General features: G+C 42.6%; 1 protein-coding gene across 8 annotated transcripts in view; it reads left to right on the forward strand.

The window, feature by feature from the left end:
* Positions 1-2,594: 2,594 nt before the first annotated feature.
* MGAM (maltase-glucoamylase) overlaps positions 2,595-13,899 on the forward strand; it is a 100,295-nt gene continuing 88,990 nt past the window's right edge. For 3 of the 8 annotated variants that reach the window (XM_044946980.2, XM_044946984.2, XM_044946983.2), the window contains exon 1: positions 9,514-10,209. The gene's annotated coding sequence lies outside the window, so the exon portion shown is untranslated. Of the gene's footprint in view, positions 3,115-3,157; positions 3,847-9,511; positions 10,210-13,899 lie in introns of those variants that run through there. The other 5 variants (XR_006552989.2, XR_006552990.2, XM_044946981.2 and 2 more) reach the window with 4 other exon arrangements.

Consider the following 13,899-nt stretch of genomic DNA (forward strand, 5'->3'; position numbering starts at 1 on the left):
CAAATTTAAAGATGGTCTCACTCAGCTTTTATTTCTGTTTCTCCATCTTTCAACTTTGCTCCTGCTGCTGACTGATCCTGCTACAGATTCTCTGTGTGTTCCATTCAGAATGAGAACCTGAGTGGCCTGGTGCTCGCACAGCAGGCAGAGTCTGGAGATGCCAGTCAGCTGGAGGCCTGGCTCTCTTGGGTTCATGCCCATCCCAGGTTCAAGCAGTACAGGGGCCAGCACGGAACCTTGTGATTAGGGTCATACTTAGGTCACTTTCCCCAGCAGGGACCTCAGGGTAGGGTTCGTCTAGAAGGTGCTCAGACCCCTCCTTGAGCTTTGTCTTGTCCACTAATATGAATGATGTAAGAGGAGGTTTTAAGTAAATGCTGATAGAACTGTGAGACCTTGGCTGATCATCCATCCTGTTCTGTTTTGCTCTAGTGAAAATAGGAAGAGACCATGGAGCAGCAGTGTTCAAGCAGACACTGTGAGGGTTCACTGTCCAGCAGAGACGGAGGGTGGTGGTGTGACCTGGTGATTTCCAGAGAGGGGAACAGAGAGGGAGTTTGTGGGAGAGAGGAGGAGCCGGGCAAGAGGGTACCAGGGACAGCCAGAGCCTAAGCATGGCTGGGAGACATTGTCGGTGCCTTGAAGACATTCCCTCTGGCATTCTTTTCACGGTTTCTCCTGGGGTGGGGACCTGGGGGAAGCAGATTTACCAGGTGCTCATCACAGAGGAAAATTTCTGTAAGCTTAGTGTTCAGGGTTGAAAAAAATTCATGCATGCCATTACTTTATATGGCCATATTTTTCATAATTCCCAAATATTGATTCAAATTGCTGATTCTTCTCCAAGGGCCTTTTTAAAATTTTTTATTTATTTTATTTTTGGCTGTGCTGGGTCTTCGTTGCTGGGTGCAGGCTTTCTCTAGTTGCGACGAGTGGGGGCTACTCCTAGTTGTGGCCTGTAGACGTCCCACTGTGGTGGCTTCTGTTATTGCAGGGCACAGGTTCTAGAGTTCACAGGCTTCAATAGTTGCAGCACATGGGCTTGGAGTTGCAGCTTGGGGGCTCGTAGAGCAGGCTCAGTGGTTGGGCGCATGGGCTTTGTTGCCCTGAGGCACGTGGACTCTTCCCTAACAAGGAATTAAGTCCATGTCCCCTGCATTGGCAGATGGATTCTTAGCCACTGGACCAGCAGGGATATTCTCCAAGGACTTCTGACCAAAGTCAGTTTTCCAAGGTGTGTGCCTCTCCGTGGATCACCACATAGCCCCAGGTTACATGTATCCTGAACTAAAAAAGACACTTCTATGGGGAGGCCAAATAATTCAGAGGCAACTTGTGAGGATTTGAAGGGCACACAATTGCAAGCTGTTGTTGAAGCCAACAAAGTACGGACAATATTCTATTGGTAGATTGAACTGGAGTGGTTAGAGATTTTTGGTGAAGGTTTTTACACTGGACAAATGGAGATGAGTCTGTAAGAGCAGGGCCAGCAGAAATTGTTGGGTTGCTGGGTATAGAAACTCATAGAGCATGGCTTCAGGAAAGGCTGATGATGGTGATGGTGGTGGTGATGATGGTAATTGTGATGGTGGTGGTGATGATGGTGATGGTGGTGGTGATGGTGGTGATGGTGGGGGTGTGTGATGGTGATGGTGGTGGTGGTGATGATGGTGATGGCGATGGTTATGATGAGGTGGTGATGGTGGGGGTAGGATGATGGCGGTGGTGGTGATGGTGGTGATGGTGGTGATGGTGGTGGTGGTGATGGTGGTGATGGTGGTGGTGGTGGTGATGGAGGTGATGGGTTAGTAGTAGAAGCAGTAGTGGTAGTAATATAGAAGTAGTATTTTGGTGAAGAAGCAGGAGAATCACATGAAATTCTGTTGTGCACTGTTCTTCACAGAATAGGGAAAATACTGGCAGCTTGTCTCTACTTCTTCTTCTTTGGGGTTGAATAATCTCTTCTGCTACTTTCTGTGTGTCTATTCTAGTCTCTTTTGGGAAAACAGGTATTTTCAATAAAACTTTAATTTCTGCCTCTCAGTAACATGTGAGTATGATTCAGACTGTAGGTGTCAAATCCTAATTTCTGGGAGAGAGCACCCCATTGGAACAGGTTGGATCATCTGTCCAGTGCTGGTCCAGTCAGCTGGGACCAGTGAGCAGGGCTGTGGTAGGGTCCCTTACAGGAGCTTGTTGGTGTACCTTACATTTTGGGGAGGAGGGACGTGGAGGAAATGGTAGAAATCTCTAGAACAAGATTTGAACTGAAGAGACGTAGCCGCCTATGAGGGGAGGATGGTAGAATTTGATAACAGAAGGGAGCTGAGGTTTCCTCTTTGGGACACGTGGTGGAGAGTGAACTTTGAATTTGTTGAGTGAATGAACAAATATTTAATCTGAAAAAGCAATTTCTGGATTTACTGCCTTCATACTCTGTGAACATTGGATTACTAGATTAAAAGTAAGTTAGCACAGGTTCACCTTGGGCCACTCTTTGAATGACCTTTAGCAAGTCATTTTCCTTAATTTATTTCCTCATTATACACAGGGTTTAAAAATAATCCTGCCTTATCTCTTTGTGGTGATCAGAGAGATAATACATATTAAAGTGCTCTGAAAACTGCAAGATGTTATGTAAATATAAAGTTTTATCATGAACATGTGAATACTAAGTAGTATCCCTAATAACTCTCTCCCTGGACTCATGCTGGTATTTGCACATGTTCCTGTCCATGGGGGTGAGAGGTAGAAAAGGATGAAAGGCCGTGTAAAACTGCTGAATAATAGGTATTTCACAAGAGGAGGAAATGCTGTAATGCCCTGTTTGCTTTATTCTCACCTTCCTTTGAACATTTCTGGGTGGGCAAATTACTTTCACTCTAAGCAACTTCTTCATTGCCAAATAGCCTCTCATGTGAAGAGCTTATTTTGGGGGCAAAAGAAGGACAATCAACTTGATTGCAATAAAAAGAGGCAGGCAAGAATACTAGAGTGGGTAGCCATTCCCTTCTGCAGGGGATCTTCCCAATTGAGGGATCAAACCCGCGTCTCCTGCATTGCAGGTGGATTTTTTTTTTACTATCTGAGCCACCAGGGAAGCCCTAAAAAGAGGTATGATTTATAAAATTTTGTAGGCTATGGAGACTGTGAGAGATGCTTTGTGACATGAAGGTGTGGAGATGGCATGCGCTTGTGTAAGGGGGTGAGGGGAGATGGGGGAAGAGGGAGTGTTAAGGAACCATGGAGAACACAGTCAGGAGCTCAACTGGTGTCTCTCCCTTAGCCTGTGGTTCAGTGTGGGAGGCACTGATGCTCTGCACTTGTCTGTCGGTGGTCCAGGGAGGGAAAAGACCACTTCCTCCAGCCCACACTGGTAAGGCTGTTTCTGGGGGTGGATGAACTGAAGGAAGTGTTGTTAACAGAATTTAAGCTAATGGTTCCACTTGCTGGGTTTTCTCTGACTTTAAGAAAACACAGTTGGGGAGGGACTGGGGAAACTGTGACCCTGGATATCAGGTTACCTACTATCTCAGCTTAGGCTCAAAGTCATGTATGTCAAGCCTATTATTACCTCCAATTCACAGAGAGGGCAATTGACCTTCCGAACATTGGAATGATTGCCCAAGGTCTGTGGCACATATAAGAGAATCCAATATTCAAACCGTGGCTTGTTTGATTCCAAACCGCGTGCTCTTTCTATGACACCAGCTGAAGACTTAACATGGAAACAGTGTCCAAGAGATGGTTTAACTTGATTTCAATGTTATATCCATCTGTTTCAAGTTAACTGGCCTATTTATGGATACTTTCAGGATCATCTAACCCACCCACAGTCCACTGCAGGTAAAACCCAGATAGATGAGTATCTTAGTTTTTATCAGGATTTTATTCTGAGAAGGGAGACTCCATTGTCATGTTCAATGCTTGGAGAATGGAAAACACACTGGGCGGTCATCTGTCCCTTCTCTGCTCAGAGGTCAGTCCAGGCTCCTTGCTTGGGTTGGGCTTTGATGGACATTCTCAGGGACCTCAACCAGCAGGGACTTGATGGGAGGCTAGCTGTTCTCTGAGCATTTTGGGGTATGCTCACCTATAAAACAGAGCACCAGTGTTGAATGTACTGTGACTTTAGCTGTTCAGAAATGGGGAACCAACAATGTTAAATTGAGCATTTAGAGAAAATTTCAGACCAAGTAAGTGGATTTTAAGCTTAGCTTTGCAAGAGGAGAGGGGTTTTTGCAGAAGACAGAGGACAAGAGGGTGTAGACCCAGCCCTGGAGGAAGGCTGCCCTCAGGCAATGATGCAGAAGCAGCCATGAGCAAAGTTTAATGGTGCCTAGTGAAAAAGTACTGGATTAGTGGAGTCAAAATGACAAGGAGGGCCTTAAAGAGAGAAAGAAGAGTTCAAAATTCATCCTGAAGAATAGACCATGCCTATTTTGTTTGGACTATGAAGTTTGGAGACGGTTGCATGGTCTTCTTGCTCAATATCGACTGTGATCCACCAGCTCTTTGGTCTTCAGGGAATGCCCATGGAGGATCTCATGGTAGCAGAGTTCCATACTTTTGGGCCACTCCAATGGACATGCAGCTTACACAGGTCCCAGTGTTCTCTGTGACTATGACTTGTTCTGTTTGGAGGTGTGGGAAGAAGCAATATTCTCAGTAAAGACTCACAGTGACAGATAATCCTGCACATTGAATCCTAGGCAGAGAAATCCTAGGCTCAGAAATCTATTTCATGTTAGTGACAGCCTGGGCAATGTCTTGTCTGCGGTGGGTCCCTGTTGCTGGTGGGAGTCTTCTTGCTAACAGAATCTCCATGATGCGGTGGCTCTAGCGTACTTTTACAATATTGTCCCTGACTTGCCCACAACTGTCTTCCCCTGTCTTTTTGCTAAAGTTTCTAAAGCAGGTCTCATTCTTCTAACCTCTATGCCTTGTTGATTCCTTAGCCCCCAGTCTCCTTCAGTCTCTCTTTTCCTTCCCACTCCCATCTATCTTGGCCTATGGTTTCTTTCCTGTCCCTCCTGGTTGGGGTTGTTCTTTTCCCAGTGGCATTTTTCAGTGCTCTCTTGTCTTTTGTAGCAGAGCCGTTTAACTTCTTACCTGCTCCTGGCTGTGAGGTTATGGAGACATCACTCACATTCGTATTCCAGTGCAGGCTTGATGAGACTGCCTGTGTCTGCACTCTGGTTTGACTTCCTGTTAGTTACACAACTTGTGGGCAGTTGCTCTTTGTGCCTCAGGTTTCTCCACTTGAAAACTGGGGTAATAGGGCCTTCCTAGATGGTTCAGTGGTTAAGAGTTTGCACTTCCACTGCAGGGGGCATGGGTTCAATTCCTGGTTGGGGAACGAAGATCCCATATACCATGTGACTTGGCAAAAAAAAAAAAAAAAAGATAAAATAAAACTGGGGTGATAACAGTCCCTGCCTCATAGTGTAGTTATGAGGAGAAATTGAAGTCTTATCTGTGAATCATTTAATGTAATGTATGGGTCGTAATACGTGTTCCAAAAATGTTGCTGTCATTGCTATTCTGATCTACCCTCAGTTATAACACACATATAATAACTACATGTGATTACAGCCATGAAATTAAAAGATGCGTGCTCCTTGGAAGGAAAGCTATGACAAACCTAGACAGTGTATTAAAAAGCAGAGAAATCACTTTGTGGACAAAGGTCCATGTAGTCAAACCATAATTTTTCCAGTAGTCATGTACAGATGTGAGAGTTGGACTATAAAGAAGGCTGAGCACTGAAGAATTGATGCTTTTGAATTGAGGTGCTAGAGAAGACTCTTGAGAGTCCCTTAGACAGCAAAGAGATCAAACCAGTCAATCCTAAAGGGAATCAACGCTGACTATTCATTGGAAGGACTGATGCTGAAGCTGAAGCTCCAATACTTTGGCCACCTGATGCCTAAAGCTGACTCATTGGAAAAGACCCTGATGCTGGGAAAGATGATGGGTAGGAGAAGGGGGCAACAGAGTATGAGATGGTTGGATAGAATCACCAACTCAATGAAGATGAGTTTGCACAAACTGTGGGAGACAGTGAAGGACAGGGAAGCTTGTTGTGCTATAGTCCATGGGGTCACATAGAGTTGGACATGGCTTAGAAACTGAACAACAACTTCAATCAAAATCCTGATTTAGGAGAGAAGGAGATATTGGCCTATTTGAAAGCACATGTGGTTGGGAGTCCAGGGTCTGGGCTCTGGTCACAGCTGTGACAGATGCATAGTAATCATAATTGTACCTGACACCATTTATTGTGTAACACCAAGTCTTTTACTTGTGCTATAGGGTTTAATCTTCATAATTTGATGGGGTGTGGGTGCGTGCATGCTCAGTGTGTCTGACTCTGTGTGACCCCATGGACTGTAGCCCACCAGGCTCCTCTGTCCATGGACTTTTCCAGGCAAGAATGACCAGACTGGATTGCCATTTCCTCCTCCAGGGGATCTTCTCCACCCCAGGGTTGAACCCTCGTCTCTTATGTCTCCTCCACTGGCAGGCGGGTTCTTTACCTCTAGTGCCACTTTGATCTTCATTTAGGTTAAGGAAACTGAGATTTACGTGGCTGTACTTCCCCAGCCAGTAAACAGACCTGGGCTTTGAACTCAGATCAGTCTCCTCACTTGTAAAATGATGTGATGATCTCTAACGTTCTTTAGGGTTAATACTAAATAGACCATGTGGGCTGTGATGCAGAGTTGACGAGCATCCATCTGGCAGTTCAGACCCTCGCTGCTCTTGGGCCCTTGTGAATACTGATGAGATAAAGTCAACAAAAGACTGCAGTACCCAGCAGGCCTCCATGCACCTTAGTTTTTCTTTCCTTCCTCTTCTAGTTCTGAGTTCTTTGTGGTACCAAACAAACACAGTAGATGGGGGATTTCCAGTACCTGGTCTGCAGGTTTTCCTGGTTCCCATCATTTCCAGTGGTTGATGAAATGTGGAAAATGACAAGAGAGTAAACTTTTCAAAATGATTCATTCCATTTTTAATAGTCTGTGTCCACAATGAAATAAAGATAATAGATGTTGAATTTTGTCTAGTTTTTCTAGGTGATACACAGTTTATAAATTTAGGTCCTTTAGCCTGAATTTTCCCTGAATTTTCTCTTATCCAGAAAAGCAAATGACCAGGCATTAACCATAGTTGAGCTGAGTTTTTAAAATGATCTGTCATTAAAAAAAAAAAAGGTTAAAAAATTTTTCCATTAGGTCACAGATTGAGACTTTCATAAATTTGAAATAAAAATAAATGGCCAGGAGAATTAAATTAAAAACCACATATATATACAAACACAAGCTCCATTTTTTATTATTAGGTTTAGGAGACAGAAATTTCTCTGACAAGTGGTAATAAAAGTTTGTAAATACCTATCCTCAGTTTTAATACTTATTTCCTTGGGACTGGCAATAATCGGTTCATGGATCATTGGCATCACTGGGGCTTCCCTGGTGGCTCAGATGGTAAAGAATCCACCTGAAATATAGGAGATCCGAGTTTGATCCCTGGGTCAAGAAGATCCCCTTTGGCTACCCACTCCAGTATTCTTGCCTGGAAACTTATATGGACAAAGGAGCCTAGCAGGCTACACTTCATGGGGTCGCAAAGAGTTGGACATGACTGAGTAACTGATAGTTTCACTTCACTTTATTGGAGTAGAGGTGATTTACACTGTTGTGTTAGTTTCTGCTATACAACAAAGTGAATCAGTTACACATATATCCACTGTTTTTTAGATTCTATTCCCATATAAGTCATTATAAACTATTGAGTCGAGTTCCCTCTGCTATACAGTAGGTCCTTATTAGTTACCAGTTTCACATATGGTAGTGTGTATATGTCAACCCCAATCTGCCTATTTATGAGCCTGGTAACAGAGCAAGACTGACTCAAAATGTAGATGAAAAAATAATGTATCTTTGAGGGAGGGTCTGCCTAGCAATAGCATTCTTAAGCTGTGGTTCATGCATTTAGTTCAGAAAGTAGGTGAATTGGAAGGGGAAAATATTTATGCTTTTTTCTTTGCTGAAATACTGACATTTAATCTGTCAAGGTGTAAAGTCAGGCCACAAATCACCGTCGTGTGAGCAGTATCCAAGACTTGGGTTCCAAGAGAGGTCACGGTTACTTTTATATCATATATCAAAGATAATCTCAAAATACTGTCTACACTGTTTTGAAATTGTAGTAACTGCTAGGTTTGTTAGTTAATATATCCTTAAAGAAGCACTTTGACTGTGTGGATCACAACAAACTGTGGAAAATTCTTAAAGACATGGGAATACCAGACCACCTGATCTGTCTCCTGAGAAATCTGTATGCAGGTCAAGAAGCAACAGAACTGGACATGAAACAACAGACTGGATCCAAATGGGGAAGGAGTACATCAAAGCTGTATATTGTCACCCTGCTTGTTTAACTTATATGCAGAGTGCATCATGCGAAATGCCAGGCTGGGTGAAACACAAGCTAGAATCAAGATTGCTGGGAGAAATATCAATAACCTCAGATATGCAGATGACAATACCCTTATGGCAGAAAGCAAAGAAGAACTAAAGAGCCTCTTGAGAGTGAAAGAGGAGAGTGAAAAATTTGGCTTAAAGCTCAACATTCAGAAAACTAAGATCATGCCATCCGGTCCCATGGCAAATAGATGGGGAAACAATGGAAACAGTGAGAGACTTTATTTTTTTAGGCTCCAAAATCACTGCAGATGGTGACTGCAACCATGAAATTAAAAGACGCTTGCTTTTTGGAATAAAAGCTATGACCAACCTAGACAGCATATTAAAAAGCAGAGACATTATTTTACCAACAAAGGCCTGTCTGGTCAAAGCTATGGTTTTTCCAGTAGTCATGTATGGATGTGAGAGTTGGACTATAAAGAAAGCTGAGTGCTGAAGAATTGATGCTCTTGAACTGTGGTGTTGGAGAAGACTCTTGAGAGTCCCTTGGACTGCAAGGAGATCCAACCAGTCCATCCTAAAGGAAATCAGTCCTGAATATTCATTGGAAGGACTGATGCTGAAGCTGAAACTCTAATACTTTGGCCACCTGATGCGAAGAACCGATTCATTGGAAAAGACCCTGAAGCTGGGAAAGATTGAAGGCAGGAAGAGAAGGGAACGACAGAGGATGAGATGGTTGGGTGGCATCACCGATTCGATGGACATGAATTTGAGTAGGCTCCGGGAGTTGGTGATGGACAGGGAAGCCTGGTGTGCTGCAGTCCATGAGGTGGCAAAGAGTTGGACATGACTGAGTGACTGGACTAAAAAAGAACATACATTATTATGCTGCAATTTAAGAAGTATTTTAGTAACTGTGACTTCTCTGGTGGCTCAGAAGGTAAAGCGTCTGCCTACAATGCAGGAGACCTGAGTTTGATCCCTGGGTCGGGAAGATCCCCTGAAGAAAATGGCAACCCACTCCAGTATTCTTGCCTGGAGAATCCCATGGACAGAGGAGCCTGGTTGGCTACTGTTCATGGGGTCGCAAAGAGTTGGACACGACTGAGCGACTTCACTATCTATCTATCTATTAGTAACTGTAACTCAATGACATTAGTTTCTTTGGTATCCTTATTTTGTACTTCTGTATTTTGTCTCATGCATAAAAAAATGTAATCCTAAGAGAAGTCCAGAGGAAGCATAAGATGGCCAAAGGATCTCTTTAGCCCACGCACACACGTGCACACACACACATACAGCTTTAAAAAGAGGCAGGAAAAGAAGAGAACTATTTTGTAAACATTTTCAGAATCATTTCCTTCAAACACTGATCAGCGAATGAGATTGGGGTCGCTGGGAGAGAGGGAGCTCTTCTGGGCTACCTGGATCATTTTGTTGTTGTTGTTCTTTGTCATCTACACTTTGAGTCCGTCTTGCTCTGCTACCAGGCTCATGGAGCATCACTGCTGCAGAGACATTCTGTGTTCCTGGGTTCAGGGTGGTCGCTTCTTGCCCCAAGGTCTTAAAGGATGTTCGCCTCAGAGGAAGACCTTGATTACTAATTAACCGGCAAATCAGCCTGAGAAAAAGCTGGGCAATGATTTGCATTTGAACTCCATTAACATCAGCACAGTGACCGGTTACCAGGGCTGTGGCTGCTTTCTCTGGATTGTGCTCTGCACGGATTACCAGCCCATCCTTCAGAGAGAGGACGCAGCCTCGGGGTGATGAGGTATGTTCCTAAACTATGTGCTCACTGATGGCTACAGATGCGCGTGTACAAGTGTGTGTGGACTTGTGCTCATCTCCTTCAATCAGATGCCCTTGTTAACTGGTTAAACACAAAGATAAGCATCAATAACAAACCACAAAATTATACAAACACATATTAAACAAAACACAACTCTTTTTGTCCTTGAGACTTGTGTGTGTGTGTGTGTGTGTGGCGATGATTGATTTAATTTTCGAGGTGAATTCTGATTCTTGAGACGAGGTGGGGGAAGTGAGGGGAAGGAGTTAGAATTTGGGAGTTAGATGAGGGCAATTTGGGATGTTTCTTCTAAAATGACATGGAGCTGTGATTGAGAAGTGGTGTTTCGAGAATCCATCACAGTCAGCAACTTGAGAAATCTGTTTCTATCCCTGTGAGTTTGGTGCCTTTGCTGATCAAATAAAGAATTGTTATGCGGAAGAGTCTAAAGGGGTGTGTGCATGTGTGTGTGTATGTGTGTGAAGTATTGGGGTGTGTACCTGCTTTGGTATGTCGGGAGATTTCCTGTGGGATCTGGAAGAAGAAAATGAAGGGAAAGTCTCGATGTCTGGACTGACTGTCACGTGTCAAAATGAAACGCATGCCTAGGGGAGTGGAAAGGTGATGGATCGTTGCTGGACCCTCTCTGACAAAACGAAGTAATAGAGAGTCCTGTCTTCACTGGTTATTGAGAGTCTAGCTGAACACAGTGGGCATTCCTTTTCCGATGAGCCATGGAGGTGAGAAGGAAGAGTTGCGATTGGGGAAACAGAAGGGAGACCATGATCAATCCCGTGGGTCTCACTAGAAATGGCTTCCATGGGTTTCCAATAGAGAGTCTGAATGGTGGCTTTCCTGTGTGGAACGGGTATTCTGAACCTCTAAGCTGCCTACTACTCTTTGTCACAGTGTGGAGCAGTGTGTGTGCATGGTAGGCAGGCAGGAGGAAAAGAGAGGAGTCTTTGTTTTGCTGTGCTGGGAAGGATCAAATGATGGGGTGGCCCTTCTGTTCTGTACCCCCAACTGAGCTAGCACGTTACTGTTTCACTCACACTTCCACAGATGCCAATGATTTTTAGCATCAGGCAACCCTTACAAATGAATTTTGATGGGCTAATACCATTGCTTTATATGTAAACTGTTCCCTGAGCATGGAATACTAAGGGCTAGATGGCCCTAGAAGAAGAGATTTTCCATCTGAAAATTTCCAAAACTGCCAAATGTGATGGACAAAATAAGCCTTTGGACACCCTGCTGCTGGGGTGACAATAGGGTCATAGCTATCTTCCAGAGATGATCCATTTGGGGTTCGGATGAGGAAAATGAGGCCCAGAGGGGTTCAGCAGTTTTTCCAAGGTCACACAGCTAAGTTAGGTCAAGCTTTTAGATCTTTGCACTTTGGATGTTACACGACTTGGGAGAAAAAGACTGTTAGCTCCCTTTTTCCTTCCCATTCTTTAAATATCCAGATGACAATGTATCAGGCCAATAAATTTTACCCAGGAGTTTTGAGGAATAGCCATGACTCACTGGGGTCCTCTTTGCAAGTTATTCTCAGTCTCTGTAAAATGAACCCTTTCTTTTCCACAAGAGCTCTTGCCTTGTGTTATCAAAGAATTTTTAAAAGACTTAAATTGCCATATGCCAATCAGCTATCAGCTATACATAAAAAAATGAAAATGGATTATCTAGTTTATCTGAATTATCTAGAATTCAAGTAGCCATCTCAAGTTTGGGCCCCACCTGACTATCTACCTACTTTGCCTAAATGATTAGAGCAATACCAGGAAAATGAGCTTTGGCAATTATTCATATAAGCATTTTAATTCAAGAGGGAAAAAATGACCATGGAGTCCACTTGATTTATGTACAGCAATAACTTTCAGCTTTTCCATGAGACTTTCCCTAATTAACATTGCAACCACCACCCCCATTCTCCCCCATTCCTCATCCTCCCCCCACCCAAGTTTTATTTTTCTCCAGAGCACTTATCAAAGTCCAACCTGTCGTACAGTCTCAGCTTAGAGGATAGTTGTCAGGACAAAACGAAATAATGCATATTATGCACCTCACCCAGGGCTACACCCGTTCTAAGCACTTGGTTAATGACCCAGACACTATCTGATAAAAGCACAATCTCGCCAAAAGCTTTCTCAGGAGTGCACTGTGGGCATCATGGCATGGAACAACAGAGTAGTGGTTACAAGTTCTGGCTGTGAGGTCCAAAGGGCTGGTATTCAAACTGTGACTTTGCCCCTTATCATCTGTGTGAAATCAGGCAGGTTATACGACCTTGCTGAAGCTCAATTTCCTCATCTGCAAGTGAAGATGGTAGCAATAACTCACTGAGGGTTGTTAGGAAGATTGCGTGCAACAAATTACATAATCTTCTTGGCACGTTACTCAATTGTGGGTAGTGATTTTTATCATTGTCATTGCACAGTTTATGCTTGTCACATGAAATAGAATATCCAAAGATTGGTGACAGTCTGCTAAGTAGGTGTTTGTTTTTGTTTTTGTTTTTTTTTTAACAATTTTTCTCTTAAAAGCAGTTAAATCTATTTAAATTGCTTCCTTATTCTATTTGCCTCCTGTCATTTTTCTTTTCTTTTCTTTAATTTTTTTAAATTTATTTTTAGTTGGAGGATAATTGCTTTACAGTTGAGTTGGTTTCTGCTGAACAGCAACATGGATCAGCCATAAGTATACATGTTTGTCATTTTTCTTGACCTTAATTTTTCCTGAATCGTATTTCCAATTTAGGACATGGTAAGATTTCACCAATGAGACCCTTATAATTTGGGAAGTGAGGTCAATCAGATGATGCCGATGAGGGATTTTTTCCCTTTAAGGCTTAAGGAAATATGTCTCTCCTATAGCTAGAAACTTATTACCTTTGTTCCATAGAGCAGGTAACCATATTTAAATATATAATGCAAAAGGACATTTTGATGAGAAGCAAACAGATTTTTAAAAAATGTATATTTAAAAAATGTATCATTTTAAAAATGATATTTTTTCAAAAGTCATATTTACTCATGTATATTAATTATCTATTGTTGCATAACAAATTGCCCCAAATTTAACAGCTTGAAGCAATAAAAATTTATTATCTCACAATTCCTGTGGGTTTGGAATACTTAACTTTGCGGATTGCATCTCCATGCAGCCCAACATGTCTCTCCATCCTTGTATTTCCTGTAAATTATTAGACCTGGAGTTTTGACAGATACAGATTTGTTTTCTATAGCATGAATGGTACATAGATGGGAACAGCATCTTCCAGCAGGACATACATAAAATCTAGCAGATTCTTTTTTTGCTTTAAATGTTCACAGCCATTGGGGAGCATTTCTTCACTCCGCTATTTCATTAGGAGTTGTGATGCAGTGACACTGTAATTTTATCATTCTTTGTTTACTTATTAAATGAAATATTTCTATAGAAAGAAAATTTTCCCTCATCCATCATTTGGTTTATTCAGGAACAGTTTGTAGTGGAAGGGTAGGATAAACATTTGACTTTTTATTTACTGGTTTTCCAACTGAGGAGTTTTTCTCCTAGAATCCTCCAAAGGGGATAAATGAGACTTTTTAGTCCAAAATCTTTATGAACTCATAGATTTAAATACATTTCATCCATATTAGTCCATTGATGGCATTATTATTATTA

This window comes from Bubalus bubalis, chromosome 8, assembly GCF_019923935.1.
Source record: "Bubalus bubalis isolate 160015118507 breed Murrah chromosome 8, NDDB_SH_1, whole genome shotgun sequence".
NCBI lineage: Eukaryota > Metazoa > Chordata > Mammalia > Artiodactyla > Bovidae > Bubalus > Bubalus bubalis.